The sequence below is a fragment of the Synchiropus splendidus genome, chromosome 4 (assembly GCF_027744825.2).
Source record: "Synchiropus splendidus isolate RoL2022-P1 chromosome 4, RoL_Sspl_1.0, whole genome shotgun sequence".
Lineage (NCBI taxonomy): Eukaryota > Metazoa > Chordata > Actinopteri > Syngnathiformes > Callionymidae > Synchiropus > Synchiropus splendidus.
Window position 1 is genome coordinate 23,734,130 of NC_071337.1, and position 22,036 is coordinate 23,756,165.

Below are 22,036 nucleotides of genomic sequence, written 5' to 3' on the forward strand. Positions count from 1 at the left end.
CTGAGGTACTGTTTTGGACAGCGACTATAAGATGTGAAACATGTTGAGTCAACTGACTTGGAGGCAGTGGTCTTACTTTTATTGAGTCAAATGTGACTTTTAGCTGCAGCTTGCCAGAACACTGGTGCACTGAATTGGTGCTGGAGTCGTGAAGTTGGTGAGGGTTTAATAATCTTCTTTAGCAATCCTCAACATTGTTGAATTAGCGACACATTTTGGCACCGCTGCCACAAGGAAGTATTGATTTTATTCTATGCAATGTATTGAAGGTGATGTTTTCCTTTTTTTCAAACTGTCGCTCACTCTGGAAGAAGAGTAACAAATCTTTCATAAGATCCCTTGATCAAGGTTGCAAGGTTTATTTTTAGGCATTTTGCTAACTGACCAACCCCTCCTCACACCCAAGGCGTCATATGGTGACGTTTGGAAAGTTGCCATTTGCGTCCTATACTGACAAAAAATGCAGCCGTCTGCATCACATACTGACGCATTGGCAGAGCGACACGCGAAAAAAAGACCTAGGTGGGGTTAGCATAAGGCATGGGATGGTGTGACATTCGTTCCATGTTTAATAATGTGTGAATTACTGTTTAAGGCCCATCGTTTTAGTGTGTTTTAGACATGGTGACGATTGTCAGTAAGGAGGAGAGCTGTGAAATAAATAGCAAATACATCTAATGTAAGTGAATGAAGAGAGCTTCTGAACGTCTCTCTGTGCCTTGCACTCCAGCAGCAAAATGCTTTTCACTCCATTAAAACATCTATTTGTCAACATGCAACACGGACAGCTGCCTTTGGTATCATTATAGGACGGAAAAGTCCACTTCCCCAGTACAACCCATTGTCCACTTTTTTTTGGGTTGACCACTTCACAGACAGAGACACATTCACATGCAAGCAAGAACAATAGGACGATGTGATTTTCAAACAGGAATTTCATTGTATTGTTACGTTTAGTTAAATGTGAGCAACAGTTGCTTTCAGTCAGTGCAACAGCCAGAACTTGTCATAACTAACTGGCTGATATCAAAACTGCTATGTCACAGGGCAGTTGACACTGATAAAAGGAACTCATTTAATTCTGGCCTCGAGAGCTGTGAGGAAACATGTTAAATGTGAAACCTTCACTAAAGCAACAGAATAAACCAAAGAAAAACAGTTTGTCGTCTAATATCGTGTCTGTATCTTCCTTGTGTACATCTCGTAAATGAAACGTCTCTGGTGGTCGTCATTTGAAGAAGTTGCATCTTTATAAGATGCACTGCTAAAGTGAGATCTTTTTTGAAGTGGTTTGTCGCTTCTGTTTTGAATTTTAGAGAAAATGTCCATAAAAAAGTGTCAATGAGTCAATGAAAAGAAGGAAATGAAAGACTGTGTGGCCTTTTTTACTTTGTTGTCTCTTCTTTAATTCCTCTCAGAGAAGAGCATGAGAGTGGAGGGAATGACTTTCAGGGCAACACAATTGCTATGATTTACACTTAAAATGATTTCCACTTAAAAGACACATCTTCTCGGGGGATACCCATGTTTAGTGTTTTCTGTATCAGGAATACCAATGTTTCTTCCCAAATCAGATTAATTTACTGACAAATAAAGACATAGAAGCTGTGCTACCAAATGGTGGTTTAATGCAAAGCTTGAGGGAACACGTGGATAGTCGAGTCCAAATCCAAGTCATTCACTTCACGTTTCAAATGTCTGAAGACAGAGGTTCCACCACCCTGTTGGGACTTCCAAAACTCGGTGAACCTGTAAAATCTATTCACAGCAATGATACCAGTCAGTTGTTCGTAAATAATAAACATTGTCAATGCAATCTTGTTCTATGATGTACAGGTTACCTTCGGGTGGCATGATTTACAAACGCAATATCAAATCTGACACACACAGAGATATCTACAGACCAACCAAGGCCTTCATTCATTGCCTTCATTTCCTTCTCTTCTTGTTGGAGGAAGGAAGTAAAACCAATCATTGCAAGTCATTGAAACCTTTTTCAGTAGCTTCAACTGTAGCAGCACATTAAGGAACGTGAGGCATGGAAGGGCATTCTTTAGAGCGGCCGTCTGTTAGAGAAATAATGAATTCATGTAGCCAAATGTCAGTTTTAGGAAACTAGATTTGGCAGTGTGTGTCAAGTCCCTCTTACCCATGACAGACTTTAACTGTGTCCCTCAGGTGCTACACTTCTGTGGCAGTGCAGTTCATATTCCATTTTTTCATGCAACATAAACTCACTTTGTGCCAAGAATCTAATGGAAAAATGGAAATATCTTCCTGTGAGAACTATGGTCTACCAACTCGGAGGTCCAAAACCTCACTCTCATAACTTGACGAAACAGACAGTCAAACTCAAAGATGCAACTCGGTTTATTAGAATAAAAAAAAATCATGGCAGAAAACCATGAAAAAGAAAGTGATTTTAATATTTATGTGACAGTTCTTACAGACAGTTGGAAAAGAGCTCATTTTGTTCTTTCCCAACTGTCAGACACTCAAACCCCATATCAGGCACAAAGGATCTGCATGCTATGTGTTTTGGGAAAAACCCAAGATGCCCAGGATCCTGCTAATGCGAGGCCTCAGCGCCAACCATCGGTGGGATTGAATCCATGTGTGAGGAAGTGATTTATGCGGCCGGTTGTTTGTTTCTTGTATGAATTGTTGTCTACTTTTCTCCACGCGAGAGATGTGGGCTGACAAACTGAACCTCAGTGAGCTGGGCAGATGCTAGCGCAGACCAGAACTCATGTGATTTACTGTGTGACATGTTTGAAGTTTCTCTCCATCCCTAACTCTCTCGTTCAGACCAATCGACCTGACTGGAGGAGAAAATGCAATTTGGCTTCGATCGCTCCCCCCTCCCCCCTTATTTGGCTGTTTCCATGGAAACAGGCTTTGTTGACGGGGCGTGTTGACAGGCCGCCTTTCCGGCCAAACAGAGCGAAATCCCCACAACCCCTCCTGAGGGTAAAGCATGCAGGGAAAATCCAGTTAAACTCATTCGCTCTCGTCGTCTCTTATTATATTCAAGCATTCTCCTCTTTTTATCTTTTCCCTCACCATTCCCTCGGCACTTTAACCAAATTATTTTACATTTCTTCAGCTTCACCGAACTTATTTTTAGTAAGAGAGGGTTCTTTTTATTCTATTCTAGCTGATGCTAACAGGGAAGGGATGAGTGCGTGTGCAGACCAGCAGTTTTCCTCACACCGTGATGTCACCGATTGGCTGAGCTGGCTTCATTAGGGACACCTCTCCTGTTCCGACAGGTGATTGCGTTCTGGCACGGACCAACACCAGGTTTGATGCGTTGCTTCAAATTGAAAGTGAGGGCGATCACTGATAATTGTCTCCTAATACGGAGGATCTGGTGAGTGAGTGGCTCGGGCGTCAGGGATGGCGCATCAGTAAATCCTCTCTAAGCTTCTTTCTTTCTGGAGAAACACTGACACAGAACTTCCATTACCATGTTGGCAGGTCGAGTCGGCCAGTAGAGAAGGAAATGAGACTAATGATTTCCTGAGTGCAAGTCAAGATTTTTCTTTGGGTATTGAGGTGCAGACCTGAAGGCTACACGCTCTGGATCGGCAGACATGTGAGTACTGATACCTGGAGCCAGACACAGAGGTGAACCAATATATATATATATATATATATAAAATCTATTTCTAAGAGAGTCCATGTGTCCTGCAGAAAAGATAGTTTGCCGCTTGTGACTTGTTCATACTCTGGATTCACACTACAACTGGTAGCGGTTTGCCGGGTTCTGCCTGATGTGTGGATGAGTTCACTCAGTCGCATGAGAATTGCAACACCATGAGATCATTGACCCATTTCGATGCATTTAAAGAGATCCAACACCCATGCCAAGGTTACTTGACAAGTCTGAAGTCCGATGCAAGTCTTGTTTTGTATCAGCCGACTTGTCCTTGTTATTCTGCATTTTATTTCCGCTGTTATATTACAGGTGTTTGATTTATATTAAAGAAGCCGTTTTCGCCCATGAATGTGCTCCATCGCTGCGTGCGCAGCAGTGACTGACTGGCTGTTGATGTGTGGAGCCTTTTTATCATTGTTCACTTATGATGCGGAACCCATGTCGAAAAAACATGAAGTATTCTGTAAGTTTATCCATTTTTTAATCGGTATACTTTCATATGCCAGTGTACCATGTGCACAACTAAATTCACCGTCAGTGTTCCTTCTACCGCAGTTTGAATAAATGTTGGACGATAGCAAGAGGTAAGAGACAAAAAGGCAACATCACAGACTCAGAGCTGCCGACAACATTGCTGCCATCATCCATCTGTAGCTGTCTGAAAAGAAAGAGGGTTGCTCAGACCACCTGTGAAATGGAAAAAACAGCTGAAGTCCAACAACATTTCACGATCACTTGAGCAGATTTAGAGGAGGTCAGTAGCTCCGCAGACTCGTGGGAAGTAACTGTCAGCAATCGAGGTGCACTGAAAGCTGAAACCAGACTCACTTCCTAATGCATCAACAAGAAACTAGCGTCAGTGAGCACAAATGGAACCGACTGTCGGATCAAACATACTCATGACGAATCTGGAGGCGGAACAATGATCCTATCTATGTCTGGATTTTCAACAATTCTGTTGACAAGAACCAAAATGGTCATTAATAAATGAGTTCATATTAAATATTGTTATTAGAGCCACTGCAAAATGGGAAAAACATATGCTACAAAGTTGGAACTGCTGATGGAAGGGAGGAACCAGGCTGTCTCTTGACTCAATGCAAATGGGAAAAATCCATGTTGAAGCGACTAGAAAATCATGTGAATGAGCATCAAGATCTTCACACCATCAAGATGCTAGAACTGGTGACATTGCAGTCTGTCACAATCCATGGGACATTGTTTAACGTATGAGACTTGAAGAGCCTTGAGGCATATTTATATGTTTACTTGAACAAAAAAACTGCTCAATGATATAGAAGATGCCAAAACGCATACTTGTTACACATGGCAGCTGATTGTTGCCTCCTAGTCCCGTGAAAACTGTCCCAATTTGACTTGGATTAAATGGGGGATTTGGCATCAGAATAATGGTGCAGTACTGACTTGTTTCTCACTGACTGGTCAAAACTACATGTTCATGGAATATTTATGTAGAGCATGAGTGCATTCATTTTTTTGCAAGAGGCTGGAGCTGCTCAGGTCACCATTCCATCACAGAGTACATACACATTACACACATTCACACTCACAGTCCTCATTCAACCTCTGTAGACTGTGGGAGGAAACCAGAGGGCCCAGAGGAAACCCACGCAAGCAGGGGAAAAGCATATAACATCCACATAGACTCATGTTTGCGTCAAACACGTTGGCCACATTGACCTTTTTTGCTGTCAGGTTACGACAACAGAATATGCTTTAGTATTACGCAGCAGCTCTATCTGGGTTCTCTGCAGACAGAACACCGGCGAGCATGAATGAATGGACCACTGACCAGAGTTGAGAGCGCACATGGCTCCGATCCTAATGACAATACCATGCTGAGTGCGGCTGAAATCGATACACGCTTCCTTGTTGTGCCTCTGGTTGTAAATTGTCCTAAAATGTCTTGAGGAAATAAGACTTATTTGGAGGAGAGAGAAACGTGCTTAGCATTTCTCCACATGTCGCTGGAGACCTGGCAGTCATTAGGTGAAGAGAACACACCCCGCTGCTGCATTCAGGACCCCCACGAAAAACGAGATGCAATATCTGCTGGTGCCGTTCTTTCAATAAAGTATAATTAAACCCGGCTGCCTTCTGGTTCAGATCAGGCCCAAAGAGCCATTGTGATTTATTTGAAGCTTTAATCCTACACTTATTAACATGCCTCTCATCCAGCAGAGATCTGAGAGCGTGTGACATCACTTCTGTCCAACAAATGTCCGCAGATTATCGATAACACATTGGAGAAGGCAGATTCCCTGCTCTTCACCGGCGGGACGTTTCCCAGGGCTGCACAGACCCATCTATTGATAATTACTGAACCACAACCGCGTTTTCCAAATTACAAACCTGAACCTGATTCTTCGCAGTTGTCAAGGAAATACTTTGGAAACGGCTAGAAGGACCAAGAAATAAAATCTCAGCATGAATTCTTTGAGTTTTGCCACAGACACATTGGGCTCCGTTGGGACACCAGTCCAACGCTAAATGGGACGAAGAGACCTGCAAGTGGACTTTATGTCACTTTTCTCATAACAGCAGCGTTCCAAGTCAGTGACAGTAATGGAAGAGGCTTCATTTTTCACTTCAGTCTTTTTGGTCTTTTCCAACTTGAATGCTTAGCAGTTTACGATAGTTAACGTTCGCAGTAGCGCTGCCAAGCCAAACTTGACAGACAGGTAAATTCGGTTGTGTTTTTGTTTCTGGAAGTCTGCTTGTGCTTGTTGTACTCCAATTTTTAAAAACTTGTTTATGCTTCAGAGTTTCATTACCGTGATTTGTAAATTCATTTGTTCATAAATTGCCGTGCTTTGCACTTCACTCAGGGAGGAGAATGACAGGAAACCAACCCTGACACATTGGCAGTCCGGTGTGGGAACTGGTGGTGGAAAGTTCAAGGTGGCCGATTCTCTGAAGTCAGTAGGAAGGTTAGTAAATACTCCCTGTGCGCCCACTCATCCTGTTCCAGCTCTTCGTTGACAGGGTTTCACTGGGCACTTCTTGAGGGCAGGGTGTGCGACTTTAGGATTAATATCACTAGCGTAATTGGATGATGTCAACCTCCTGGTGCGTAAAGAATCTAGAGAGAGAGATCAGAACCTCAAAGTGTTGTCGTCAAAAATCCAAGAAAATATTTTATGGATGGATGGAAAGTAGTCATCCACCAAGAGAAGTGCATTCACTTTACAGCAGAGTTCAATGGGAAGAGCTAAGCTATAATGTTGAGTTTTCCTCAGAGCTTTATTCCTTTGCCTGACTCTTACAGGCTCTATGGGTCTTGGTTGCTGCCTTTCTTTGGCTCTGCGTCATGACCTAAATATATTTTATTCCAACTGCAGACATTGAAGCTGTCCAGACATCGTATTATCGTATGTCGTATTTACTATTTACCAAAAAATGATCATTATGCTTCACATGCTCTAGATTAATGCTTTCATAAATTTCAATTTAAATGTTTAATCACGTCTTTAAACTGAGATGCTGAGCTCAACAATGTCTTCTGGAATCTAAAGCATTTATAATACATGTAAAATACAGTAAAAGTAAATTACTGCTGCAATAAAATAGCAAATGCTGGGTCAAAAATGTAGCAGCAGCGCAGCAGAGCACCATGAGTACAGATTAGTGTTTGTGGTTTAATGGTGTTTCTGGGATGTTAAAAATGCCTGTCAGGGTCTCAGTTGGAGATTATAAATATAAAATTGTTCTAATTTAAGAAAAATCATATAACAAAAACGTAAGTTAGCAGTTTTACAGGCATCTGGTTTATGGACGTTTTTTTTTTTTTTTCTTGCTAATTGGCACCAAGGCGGAAACTTCAAAGTCTGGTGCTGATTTTTTTTTTTTTTTGCAGCGCAGCCAAAAAAGAATTATGTAGAAAGTGTAATCTGCGTTTAGATTAGAGGGTACACGATGTCCACGGTAAGAGCCGTTATTGTTCACTGTTATGAAGTGAAATATAGCAGTAGCTTGTAGTAGCAGTAGTTATGTTCCGGACACTCCAGAGAAAAGTGCAATCTGACATCTAGGTTAACATCTTGTGTGCATGAATTTAGCCATGATGACCAGCATTATGTTTCAATGCATTTCAACACTTTACTGTATGTTTCATAGCATAAAATACAGCCAGACGTCGACGTGCTCACTCGGTCAAAGAACAGTAATATTGTGAAAAATAAAAATGGAAGTATATATATATATATATATATATATATATATATATATATATATATATATATATATATATATATATATATATATATATATATATATATATATATATATATATATATATATATCTCAAACCACAGCTGAAACCAATGCTAATGGAGTTTATTGTTTTGGACAAGCAGCTGGATTCTCTTGTTGAAGACCAGACGTGCTAATAGCATCCTGGGACCCCAGACACTCATTCCCTGGACATGTAGTCAATGAAAAGAGGAGCAGTCTGTCAGGTTCTAAAGTACCGTAACAAGTGATGACTGAAGTCTACATTGTTGGTTTGATCCGTTTATTGAAGTTTAACATAAAATAAAAAATAAATTATATTTATTTCATATTCTTTGTTTTATTATTGTTTACTTATTAGCTTCAAAAGTTGAAATGCCTCCTGTACAGTGTTGTTCAGTATCATTGTTATTTAGTAGGTTCATGAAATTAATCTTCAAAAAAAGTTTCTTTTGTGTCTAATTTAGTTGAGGAGAGAAAAAAGAAAAAAATCGGTATCTGCCTCTCTAAATTGAGCAACTAGGTCAAACGCCTAAAGTAGAATACCACAGTTGTTACGGTAGTCTGTAAACTTCACTAGCATGAAACACTGAGGCAGGATTTGCTCTGTTTTTTGTCCTAGGCAGTAAACAATACCTTCCGTCCTTGGATCTGTCATGTTTTCCTGGGATTTCTCTTGTTTATTTAAAAAAGAAAGTAGAACTAGAAAGTATAAAAGTATAAAAAGTAAGTAAAATTTCACTACAAGAAAGTGATTTTAAACATTCAATCCAAAACATGTACTCGACAGTATTTGATACAAAGATGATTTCATATTCACGCCCAGCAAGTCTTGAACTTCAACTATTTCTGAACAGAGTTCCATGAACCTTTACAGTGGCAGTATTGATTCATTAAGCTTTAAGTATCACGTATTAAAGAAAGTTGACAAGAAAACAGATCAGGAGAAATTATACCATTTCTCCCCTGTTTAGCGTCCTGAAGTCACATGTCTGCAGCAGAGTTTTGCTTCAACCTAAATTCAGTTTTCAAAATAGTGGGTGTGCATGTGTGTGAGGGGGCGAGAATGAATTTTGTCCTGTTTGGACCCTCATAAAAGTGTCATACGTATTTTCAAGTGGTGCAGGACAACCAATTTGCCAATTCAGCACTTTCATTGGCTGTTTTGAGAAGGGAGGACCAACGTTGGTTCTGATGCTAATCTGGCTCCAGTAGCCAACAAACATAATCAAACACATCATTGGCCATCTGATCGACAAACAGTTTTCCCATGACAAGGTCGGGGCCGATCTCGGGTTTCGCTGGGTTGTCGGATGGAAAGATGCTTCGACCGCTGCAGGCGAGTGCAGATGTGCAGCTGTAGTATTGATTACAGACTCCATCTGTTGTGCGTTTTCTCCCTATTTCTCTCTTTTTCTGTCCTGCTTCTATTGTGAATTACTCCCTTTGTTGTGTGTTGTGTTCCCATCCAGCATTTCCATGAGTCACTCTGATCCCTCACTGCCTCGGCTCAGTCCAGAATATCATTTCAGATATATTGCAGAGGTCTCGTAGATGGTTTTCTCATCAATAAAAGGCCTGCTGTCCAAACTGGAGTCAGTGCAGTTAATGCTTGTTTGACAGTAACCATATTCACTGACAACATGTCTGATTCCTCCAGATTTGCCTTCTGGAATAAAACGGTGATTTTCCGCCAAATGGCCTTTTGGTTGTTGTGTTTATGTTTGATTGCCCAACAGATGTTTGGGGGTTTAATTGACCAAATTTATCAGCTGAATAAGAGATTCCGAGATGAAGTGACTTCATGAGGATGCTGTAATACCTGACCTTTAAGCAGACTGTGGACCATTGACTGAGACTTCGTGAGTGAAAGCGCAACGATCAAGTTTAGATTTTCTTTTTTTTTTCTTTTTCAGTTCAGTTCAGTTTATTTACTTGTATAATTCTTGTTTGGGAATCTGTTTGAAATATATGACCGCCACAATATGCTTTTTATCTTCGACCCACACGTACGCATTGGATTTAGATATTTGTTTTGGATCACTCTCCTTTATTTGAAGTCTGAAACAACAACAATGAAAGGCGACCAGCTCTCATCTGTTTATCTTCTGGTGTCTGATACCAATCACAGCCGTGTGTCGATTCAAACACTCTGTGGTTCCGCGACCGCATGCCGTAGCGACACTGCTCCTGCAGCAATGGTGGTGGAGGAGGGGGCCTGGTGACGGGTGGGTCTGTGGAGGCTGCCAGCAGATGAAAAACTCTGCTTCACGTTTTAGCTGGAATTTTATAGTAATTACATTGTCTCGCCACGAAGAGCTGCAGGGTTTAGGGGTGGGGGGTAATTGTGGTGGGTGGGTGGGCATCTCCCGAGTCGATACCAGATTGGCATTAATGTCGGGGAACCATCCTGCTGAAAAGCAGGGTTCGGAACCTTTGGAGTTCTGGCAACAGATTGGAAGGTTTCAGGCACTGAGACGTGCTAAAAATAAAAAAAAAGGGCCTTTAAAAGAGTGTGGCTTTTAATGGCAGCATGTAAAAATGTGTAATGCGTTAACAGCTTCACTGAGGCAAACCAAAAGTACATGCCTTTGTGGTCCGAAACAAATTGGGATGGCAAATGACGAAGCTGAATGCTGGATGGAGGTGGGAGTTTAATTTCTGACGCCCTTAAACAAGAAGCCTGGCTTTTATGAAAATGCTTGAGAAGTAAACAGGATGAAAAGAAAAATCAACATCTCTCAGACATTTTTTTGGATATGTATGTCATTTGTTTTTAACCGCACTGAAGTATAAAACAACTGATCCAAACACTCTTGTCTGCTCCATAAAGAAAAAGACTGCGTCAGATTCCACAGTTAATTCAACACATTCCCTCCATCAAGTGGATGTTTTCAGCAGGGCACAGAAGGAAACTGGGATGAAAGTGAACAATACATTTTAATAGCGTGGCAGATAAAAGCTTCTGTAGCTTGACAAGACCAACAGACCAATCCTTTTCACAGCAAGTTGTTTTGTCTGAAGGTTTTATGTCCTTTATTATCCCTCATCCAGTCTGGACTGTTTCTGTCTGAGTCTGTTAACCATCAGTGGTGACTGCAAGCATCTCAATTCGCCACGTCTCTGCACGGTTCTAGTGCCATCCTGAGCAAGGACGGTATATTATTCGATTATTTATAGGGTGTGAGAGTGAGTTTGTCCTGATAATCGGTTCCGAAAACACAAGGGCCGACAATCATAATTATTTAACATGTTCAATATTTATGACCAAAAACCTTTGATGTGTAACGAAAAATCGCCTGTCAAGAAGCGATCCGTGAAACAAGCAAGCAGTGTCTTGACATTGCACTTTCACTTCCACGTTGTTGTGTTTTCTACTTGCTGTCATATACCAGATTTGTATCTTGAAGCGTATGGCCTCTGAAAACATTTACAGTACAGTATGTGTTTGGCCCCCTTATTACAGGTCTAACAGGCTTCATGCCATTCCTTTCAAGAGCCTTCTCTGATTGATAGATTGTGATTTATTTTTTTTAACCCCAGTATCTGAATCCAGGACTACGACAAGGTTTTGACCTGGTTTTATATGCAGGACCTCACAAATTCTCATGACCAAAAGTAGACTTTTAGCTAGAGTACAACTGGAAAACATGAGGAATAGGATGCCCTCTTTTTTCTGCGTGGCCACTATGGTCGTAAAATTGTGATTTCGCCGACTTTACAGATTCTCATGCCTTCGAGACATGGCACTTTGCCATCGCATGCTCCATGTTGGTTACGGGTGGAATACTTTCACCATTCTGGATACAAGGCAGAAGAAAATGGTGGGTGTCTGCTTCAATGAAGTACTGGATGAAGACAGAGTGGGACCTGTCAATGGACAAGTCACAGAGTCTTGGATTGGATGCAGGGAAACTAGATGAAGCCAGAGATGTGAGTGGAGGAGGTGTTTTGTGGGAGATTTTGGGCAGGTTGAAGAGACTGAGATCTGATGACAATTCATCTACCACACTGCCATTGTGTCACTTGCTAACAAGAATCACTCTTTCTGCCCTGTCAGTCAGGACTGAAGATGCCTATCGGATTAATGTCACTTTACATGTACAAATAAGAACCTTCACTAACAGACCCCCTGACAGCAGAGCAGTTGTCAAGTTGTTTTTTTCATTGTTTTTTTTTTTTATGTAACAAACTTCAGTGGTAGTCAGTAAATTATTGTATATAGAAGCAGTATAAAAACAAAGTTTTTAGTAATGAATTGAAAGGGCCATTCCTGAGGGGAGATGGTGCGAAAACCAGTCACGCAGCAAGGGAGGAGGCGTCAGGCAGAGAGTGGCGTGGGGCAGGTTTGGCAGCACTCAGAGCAGGTATGGAGTTGGGATCAAAGCGAGGTCTTCTGGCTCGCTCACAGCCTTGTTGACATGTTGGCATGAAGTGGCTCCTCCAATTATCCCTCTCATGTTCCTAATAGTTGAACGGGTCCCGTCGCTCTTCACACTGCACTTCGGCTCAGATGGTGAACTCATAGCAAGATGTCGCACCAAATAAAACAATGGATCCATTTTCTCTCGTCTAGATCTGCAGCTCGTAAAGACTTAAGAGCCCCGAAACCAAATGTTTAAAGCATCAAATGCAAATACCTTAGTGTTACGTGGCTTGTACATCCTGTCCTAAAGTTCCCACAGCATGTTCGCGTTTTAACCGTAATATTATCACGGAAATGTCAAGAGGGTTCGTGTTTGGCTTCACTCCTGCCCTCAGAGACAATGCACAACGTCTACTGCTGCACCAGGTGATCACTTTTATTTCAGTTGTTGGTTCCCATCAAACCGCTGTGCGGCTTATTAACCTTAATAGGTGTCACCTCTGTGAATAACCTTTTCTCATAAAAGCAGAGCAGGCTTCCAACTGCAAAGACCTTTATAGCTGCTTCCAGACTTCTGCCAGCAGAAACAAAAATGCTCATTGTCCTGACAGACTGGGAGAAGCTCGGTGACTCGGTGGTTCAATACCGAGCACTTGCCAATGCACTGGGAAGTCTGACTTTGCCGCCAAGACCTCAACTGTCGACGGCATTCTTGAGCATCGGGTGTTTCGCTAACTAGTCCCACCAGTTTTGCTCAAAGGCCTGGGGCCTGACCAACAACATGACACAAGAGTTTGATTGGTGCCCAGGAAAAGTATGTTGGAAATTCCCAGACATCGGAGGACCCGATTTATGGCCGCACTTTTACATGTAAAAAGATATTTGCGTTTACTTTGTATAAGCATGTAGTTTAGTATCATGATAAATCATCATCTTTGCTATTTACTGCATTGAAACTTCTTGTCTGATCACTTCTGGACTTTCGTACCTTACACTGGCTAAGAAAAAGTCTATATTAATAATCTTATTTTGCTTGATTTCAACAGAGTACAATGCCACAAAAACACTCAGTACTTTGGTGTCCACCTTTATATCTGTATCGGTTTCCGTTGTGCTTGACACAGTCAGGTGTGTGAGGGCGTTAGAGTGGTTTTTAGTGCTCTCCCATCTTTTGCACTATTGTTGCTTCCGTTTGTCTATCATTGAAATTTTTATCCTGTTTTGATTTTTTTCCATATCAACCCCAGGAAGCCAAGCCTGACGTTGGGCTGCCCTTGGATGGACTCATGCTTGGCAGGTGTTGGCTAATATAAGTTGTTTATGGCAACAATAAATTCACTGTCCGAGGGGTCTCCTGAGTTATACAAAAAGACACTAGGTCAAGATTTGGAAACAAAAACTGCGAAACTAAGAGCTGATGGTCTGCGTAAAAGTCTGTGTTAGGAGCAAGATATTGCACTTTGAATGCTATGAAACAGATTGTGTATGAAATTAGCAGAGTGTACATTAGCGGAGCCTTGTTTTTAAAGGCATCAAAAAGCTCAATTGTTTCCAGATTTTTTTGTTCCTGATCATTTCCAAATGTCGGGATTCAGTTCATATAAACGGTAGAAATATTACAAGCCAGCAAACATGCACGCTGGGTGCACTGTAACCTGTTGCTGGTGATCAGACTGTTTTACTGTTCCCCCATGAGGTAATGTTGGTGGGAGCCTGCAGCGTGGCTGTGTTGTGGTTTAGGCCTCTTCAAAGTGTTTCGGCTCCCAGCCCATTAGCCCTGCAGCCTCCTGCTGCGCCGCAGATATCACGTAGGAGAACGACACGATGGCAGCTTTCCTGTGTGGCCGCAGGGTTTCCTCTGTGTCTGCTCCTTTTTTTAGTGCTTCTCAGTGTCAGAAACATCAGGGAAAACAAACAGATTCTATTTATAAAGTTCTGTGCTTTAAATACTCAACAATGATGCGAAAGTAATGTAAAAATAAAAAAGCTTTGTTTGCTTTGCGGCTCTGGCAGCGTGAGTTGTGTTATTTGCGGAACGTGTATACATGGGTATTTTGGAAGTTGTGCGGCGCTGCCGCCCACAGCCTCAGCAGGGATGCTTTTGGATGTTGCGGGTGACAGCCGCCGTGATGCAACCGTCGGGCGTGTTCACTCTGGCCACAGCGGCTGACGCACGACGCAGGGGAAACTCCTTCCAAATTCCCAAAGCTCGCAGTCGTCTGGAGCTGGAAGGCCGCCATGATCCTCTGTGGTCAACAGGATTAGAAGCCACAAATGTGTTTTTGAATGTTTATTCTGTTGAGTTTCCACAGAAGTCACAGACGTGTCCAGCTGCCACCAGCAACAACTTCAGCAAATTGCAAGTAATAGGAGATTACACTACAGCGCTGAGACTTAAAGGCCAGCAGCATACATTACTGACAAAACTTCAACTCTCTTTCAGAGCTTCATTAAAGTGCTTATTCAGCCAGACTGACAAACAATAGTTCAACTTTGAAGACACACTGTGATGCCTTCTCTTCGCTGACCTCCTAAGTAAGCTGACACGATACGGCTGGTCAGGACGTAGTTGAAAATGCTGGAGCCAACATTTCAGTCGCTAACAAAGCTGCAAAAGCCGTTGAGACAGATGTGAATCTACTGTGATAGTGGGCTTAATAGACGCTGATATATTTGATTTGCTAAAGGAACTACAGTGGCAGCAGTTTATTTGGGTACATATTTGAGACAAGACAGAAGACCGGTTTTTGTAGGTGTCAACTAACAATGGGCCGCGGCACTGTGGTGTCAGGAGTCACATGACTTCAGATTTATCTGAGATGTAAATTACACTGACACAAACCTTCATATAAACCTTCCATTTTGGAAGAAACAATAAGAAAGGACACAAAAGAAGAGAAACTTTGACGCCAAATGTTCAGAGCTTTGAAACCACTTTAGTCCGATGGCTGACGCCTTTATTTGCATGTTAAGTTATATTGATATTATATTGGATTATTAAAGGAAAATCACATGGCAAATTATTGATTATTGATTATTTTTACTGACTTTTCATGACTACATTTTAACATTATAAAATTACTTCTAATTATTTAAAAAAATGGAGACTGTTGGAGTGGTTTGTTTATATATATATATATATATATATATATATATATATATATATATATATATATATATATATATTTTTTTTTTTTTTTTTTTTTTTTTTTTTTTTAATTTGTGTGTGGAAAAAGGCCAAAACATAATAGCATAGAATCCTTGGGGGAAAAAAAAACTGTTCAAAGTTTGAAGAAGACTTGGTTACATTAATCATTAATCAAATAAAGGTAACCAGACCTTCCCCAAAAGACCGAACTTTTTGACACTATAACAAGGTTATTTAATCTCTGTATGATTACGGGGTCTTGGAAGTTTGCAGCACGTTCTGTAAATTCATTTCTCACTTCAGAGCCGTTCAGTAATCATCATTCATCATCCGGTCCAGTTTCGTCCACTTTTCATTTGTGGCTGTAAAACCAGATGCTCTGAAGCTTCAGGTACGGTTCTAAAATATTCCAGACACTCCAGCGCAGCATGATCATGGGATCATTCACTTCTGAAAATCAGTCTGACCACCAAAACCGGAGAGGACAAGTCGCTTCTTTTCCAAGTGCCCTGCTTCATTTAGGTGTTATTAAACACAGATAAAAGGATCGGAGTTTAAAAAAGAAAAAAAAATGAAATTAACTAGGTTTTTGTGAATTATACAATGAGGATTTCACAGGTGTATAAAGATGCCTTTAAGAAGGGCAGCTTGACTTCCAAACAGGACATTGGTTTTCTATTTCTGTAGCGTAAACACACAGATATATACTTACATAATAGTTATATTATTTACTTTAATAAACCTGTAAAGCTAAGCTAGCCCTGTCCGTCTAGGCGCATGTGACCTGGGAACATACTTTCTTTCTTCATGCTTCATACCTGGAGGGGGGGTGCAACTGAGAAGTACTGGTCTGGGCGAACATTAATGCCAAACATCAATCCTCATGTCTTGGCCAAATTTCAAGTGGCCGAATTTGTCGATCTGCAGAAACGCACGACAGGCCACATAATTTGCTTTTCCTTGTTGACATGGAGGTTTACACGTCCTGCCTCATTTTGGTTTGTGGCTTTCGTGTGTCGCCAGTTTTCATCCTCCACCTAAAACCATCATTCATCATCCAAACTGACAGCGAGAAGGGACACTTAAGGTCGACGTTACGGCATGTTCGAGTCCTAGAATACACCAGAGCTGGTCTAGAGCGCTTCATATAGTGGAGATGATGGTCATCACTGCTCAAGCTGAAATTTTCTTCTCTGTTCAGGGGCCACTTGGGGCCACTTTGGTTTTTGTGTTGCTCACAAAAATGCTCACAAGATAAACATTCCCACAGACGTACCTAATTGAGTGTTCAGACGTTTGTCTTTAAATATGTTGAACTTCAGGTTCATAAAGCTCAGCTTCCATCATCTGGCCAGCTGACCTCTTGCCTTGAGGGACCAAGACCTCCAACGTCACAACCAGAACCTGATGATTTTCCATCAATCCATCAGCATCACAATTTAGACAGAAGAGGAAAAACAGTGAACACATCACGAGGACCTGCAGCAGGATAACTAGCACAGCAACTATTTCAGTAGCAGATGCTGAAGAGAGTCGTCCATATTTTACTCCATGTGTTCCATGAGTCCACCCTGCTGGGAAGTACCAACAGTTGTTATGTCTCAGCGACTGTCAGACACAACTGTCAGAACAGGAGCGTTCATAAAAGAATGAGGCGGTCTTAGGTCAGGTCAGAGTCACGGTGGCTCTTGGAGAATCTCATGTTTATTTTCCTGGCGTCAGACACATCAGAAGTACAAACTAATTAACGCGTTCCCTGTTGCCTCATCAACGCTGCCGTTGTCATCAAACAAACATCCATTTAAGTGGCGGCGTCATGTCAGACACCCAAAACATGAATTACAGTCCATCAACGTGGGCCGGGGTTTGGCCGGCGTGCCGCTCATGTCGCTGCAGCTTCCCTGTGTAAACGTCTTTATCTGTGCGCGTGTGTGTTCCTGGGGAGGAATTTAAATGACTCTGTTAGCAGTAAACATGTGGTACTTACCTGTCGGCAGGTATTCCAGCACATCCTCCTGAGTAAGAACACAGCACCACCTCAGCTGCAGCTGTGGCAGGCCTGTCCCCCAAAGGTCCAGCTGTCACATCTTTAACCACTTGTCTACTGCCTTAGCGCAGTGGTTACATGTTCATCAGAGATCTCCTTTTGTGCTAAGGCAACTCTGGATGCAGCAGAACCAGAGTGGTACATTTCAATTGAGAGTACACAGTTTCAACAAGCAGGATTGAAGTAAAACCTTCACCGACTGAGGCCCTTTGGTGGATCAGTGTGAGACCCCTGCTTTAATGGGTCTATGCTGGATCATCCTTTGCCTTGAAACAAATCCATGACTTATCGTTTTTTTTTACACTCCTGTCTTCCATTAGTTTCCCTTCCATCTGCATTGAGAATTTGAGAGCGATACAATATTTCCTCTTGAAAACAGCTAGTTACACGACACACAACATCAATATGCATCAAAGACAGCAGTTCTCTTTCAGTCTGAGTTACTTTTATGTGTAGAACTTTATGACTTAAAGGTTCCCATGCGCCACACATGAATCAGATATGGCAGTTTTGACTCATGTGCTCTACAATGTCTAACAAATGTCTTTTCTCTTAGCAACTTGTAAGGAAGACAGAAATGATCAGTTGGAATCAGAAGGGGCTTATGTGGAAGCAGGATAGCCTGATACAAAATGGGCCATTCATGAGTTCCCATTTACTTCGTACAGAAGGGACAGATTTTGCTTAGGCAAACAGAGCTGTCCCAAAAATAATGCCCAAAGTATCTTTATGCTGTAATTCAGAAAATGTTCCACCGTAACATCAAACTATTAAGCCACAGTGTCTTCAAAAAAAAAAAAAAAAAAAATGGGGCAGAACCTTTTGATACTTCTGGGTGTTGATGTTGCCATCCATCCTGCAGGTCTCTCGCACACCTCCATACTGTGGAGCCCTAAACAACTTTAAACTTTTCTTGCTGTTTTCTTGATGAATCTTGGGTCTTTGTGGTTTCCACGTGGTCTGCTGCATAACTCACACTGGTTGGAATGCAGAGGATTCATCAGGTAACTGAACATTTTACTGCTTCACTCCACTATCCTTTCTGAAAGCTGAGGGCCTCAGGAAATGGTATGCTGGACTGCACTGATTTGTTATCAGTGACCACTGCGGGAGACAATTCGACACACTGTTCTTGTGGACTCAGGGTTTTCTGGTGACCACATCTCATGGAGCTCTGCTGCAGCTGAAAAAGGGCTGCTTCGGGACTGTTAAAGAGACATACGGTCCTCTTGAGCCACCGTCTTATGAGGTCTGTCTGACCTGTGCTTGTCATGAACGTTTCCTGGAATCTGTTACTGAACGTTTTGATACTTTAAAGGTTTGTGCAAGCACAGCATTAGACTTGATTCCTCTGGTTCTTGATAATAAACACTTTGGTCTGTGGTTGGATCTTCGGCCAGATGAAAGAGGTCAGGTTGCTCTTCCGATGGGGTTCTTTTCCTGAAAGAGGCGCTACTCCGGGATTGGACAATTATTCACAGGCATGACAGAGTCATTTCAGAAACAGGAACGTTAACATCAGGAAACTTTTCAAAAGTGGAGGCCCTTGACATCAAAATGAACAGTTTTTTTTTTTTTAATTGATTAAAAAGAAAGTATTTGGCAGTTCAAATAACCTCCTCTTATGGGACAAGATAACTGTCAGGTACTGTACATGATGTGTAAGTGCCATGTTAAAGTGGTAGTACTCCTTTGATATCGATTGTGACACCAAAGTGACACAAAATGCTTTAAGTTTTGCAGCAGACTTTGTTTCATCATAATGTTTTTAAATTTATTTACATATTTTTAATTACAAGAAACATAAAGGAGAATTGGTGCTAGACAATAAATATGATAATTATGTTATTATTATGTTATTATTTCTGACCAACCGCAGCAGTGGACAAATAGACGCGCTACAGTCACGTTGCACTGGTTCTATTTTCATTATGTCACTTTTACAATTTGAATTTTTATTTGGTTGTTTTCATTCTGATAGTAGACCTCGCCACGAGTGAGAGCAACCTCCACTTCAATTATATTTTGAGTAAATACATGACACTTAATTGTAATTTTATTTTTGGAGTCATAAACTTTCCCAGCGCCTAAACTTTTATCCGCAGTTAAATAAAAGAGCAGAGCGAAGTGCTGCATTAGGAACTGAATAGCGTATTTATACAAGTGATTAATATAAAATCACTTTGGAGCCAGAGTCTGTCAGAACAGATCCAGACTCTTGAACTGTGTGATTTGTATTCAGTCCATTAACTCAGCGGGTGAATTTTATTCTGAACACCTTCCAGTCAACAGTCTGGCAGACAAGACTTCACTTCTTTCACAGATTTGGCGCCCGGGACGCGAGTCCTTTAAGTGAGACCTTGAGAAGACTCTGAAACATTTCCTCCTCCACAATTAAGTGAATTCAATCTGCGCAGGAGAAAAGCCAGCGGGTCCCTGATGTTTGTCTCTGATTGAGAAAAGTCTTAAAATAACTCAGTGGCCTCAATTAATTTTTCCACACCAGCACTGAGCACAACTTTCCAAAAATTATGTAATTTCAATCTGAAGGTCCAGACACTGTGACGCATCTTGTGTTGTCGCCCCCAGATGGAGGAGTGGGACAACAGCAGCCCCGCGTCTCTGACTCATGAACAACAGTAGGAAATTGAATGCACATTGGCAGTGACCGGGGAAAATGTCAGGCTACAAAAAGGATTATTATTGGTGGTGGAAAAAAGTTTTCAGACACATCCATTCTACTGTGTGTCAGTGGGAGGATTACTAAATATTCATTTCATGATGTGATGGCTTGTATTTTTTTTCTCAGTTTTACCGCATCCGTCTTATTTGTGGTCTTTGATACCAATGTTGAGAACTAACACATTGAAACTGTCAAGAATATATAAAAAATAAACAAATTATTTCCTTAACAATAGAATGCAACGATAAAACAGTTGGAGGTTTGAATACTATTTTGAAAAGATATTTGTATATTCTTCCAGGTACTCTGGAATCCTCACCCGGTCCAAAAACACACAGACCTTAAATGTTGAATCTCAATTGTTTGCTACTGGGAGTGACTGTTGACCTTCTTGCGCCCTGTAACTGTGCAAGATCAAAGTAAAAAGTGCATTAAACCACGTACAAATATCACATGTAGTATGGAGACCTGGATACGTTTTTGTCAGTTTTGGGGAATTTACATCCACCAGGGGGAGCAGCGCAGAGTCAAAAGTTTACGACAACAACAAAGTCCAAAACAAACATGGCAACTATGGAAGAAGTATTGATAATGTTCTTCTTGCAGAAAAGACGGAAACAGAGGCGACGCTGCAGGAGGAGGTGGACAGTGAGGCCTTTAAATATATTGCGACTGGAGGACGCAGAATTTTGCCGCCTTCCTGTCACATCAGACCTGCATATTGCCCCCCACGGTTTTCGGTGGTACTGCACCGTTTGGCCTTGGTGGAAACAAACAGGAATACGGACGAAATGAACACAAAGCACGGACAGAAGGCTCCGTCCATATCCAGATCTGTGAGTAATGTTGAGCATAGAAGGGCCTTGAGAAGAACTCAGATCTGCCCCAAACCGTTGCATGACTCAAGGAAAAAGGTTCTCTGTTTGATCACGCTAGATGGGGGAGCCAGCAAGGGGGTTCCTCCGATCGATCCAAATGCAAAATTTGCCAAAAACTGTTTTTCAAATTGGGAAAATAAAAACTCTTGTAAAAGTGGAACAAAACGTTGAGGTTTCTGTCTCTGGTGATTTGAGGCCTGACGCTGTCTGGACTTTGTCTCGGAGTGGACAGGACCACACGCAGGACTTCAATGGAAACTAGTCTGATGGACGATGACTGGATGACCCCATGGGTCAGACTCTTCTTTTGCCAAAACACTTCACGTTCACAACAACCGTGACGGACTGAAAGTCCTCCAGACGCTGATGATCATTTCACGGATAAGTGAGGCAGAAGAGAAGCCAAGAGAGGAGCTTCATCAAAAGCTACCTGCTTTGTAACGTCGTGAATTAGGTGTTTATAGTGAATGTTATTCATTGATTCAGTTCATCTGATAATGCATGTCATACAGACATGCACAGCAATTTTCCAGCCATCCACTTTTCGTCCACTTATACCACCACTTATACCACCACTTATACCGTCCACAGTGTCTGCAGGAAACTCATTCAGGGAGAACATACAGTAGATAAGATAAATAATAACAGATATATATATATATATATTTTTTTTCATAGCAGTCCTGTTGTAGTGAAATCAGAGGACTTAAGTAACGTTTTTATTTAGTTGAAAATGTGAGTGTGCTTGAGCCGGGTGGAACCCAAGAACAAATGTTGAGGGAACAACAAGTCCAAAATCCAAATGTCTGAGGAGAAAACAAACAAGCAACCAAGGCAGAAATCTGGAGATCAGTGGGGAATCTTGATGATCTGGGAGGTGAGGCTGGAACCAGGTGCAATATAAAGCCAGGTGATCGCATCTGTTCCTGCTGTGCACCATTGATGGAACTCTGAAGTAGAGGAGAGTGGAAGTGCAGGATCAAAATATAAGCAGATCACCAC

The 22,036-nt window shown here is 41.6% G+C and overlaps 1 long non-coding RNA gene across 1 annotated transcript; it reads left to right on the plus strand.

The window, feature by feature from the left end:
• Positions 1-3,448: 3,448 nt before the first annotated feature.
• LOC128757558 (uncharacterized) lies at positions 3,449-20,938 on the plus strand. The gene is made up of 3 exons (XR_008414382.1): positions 3,449-3,598; positions 6,511-6,612; positions 20,763-20,938. It is a non-coding gene; the product is annotated as an uncharacterized LOC128757558 (long non-coding RNA).
• Positions 20,939-22,036: the final 1,098 nt, after the last annotated feature.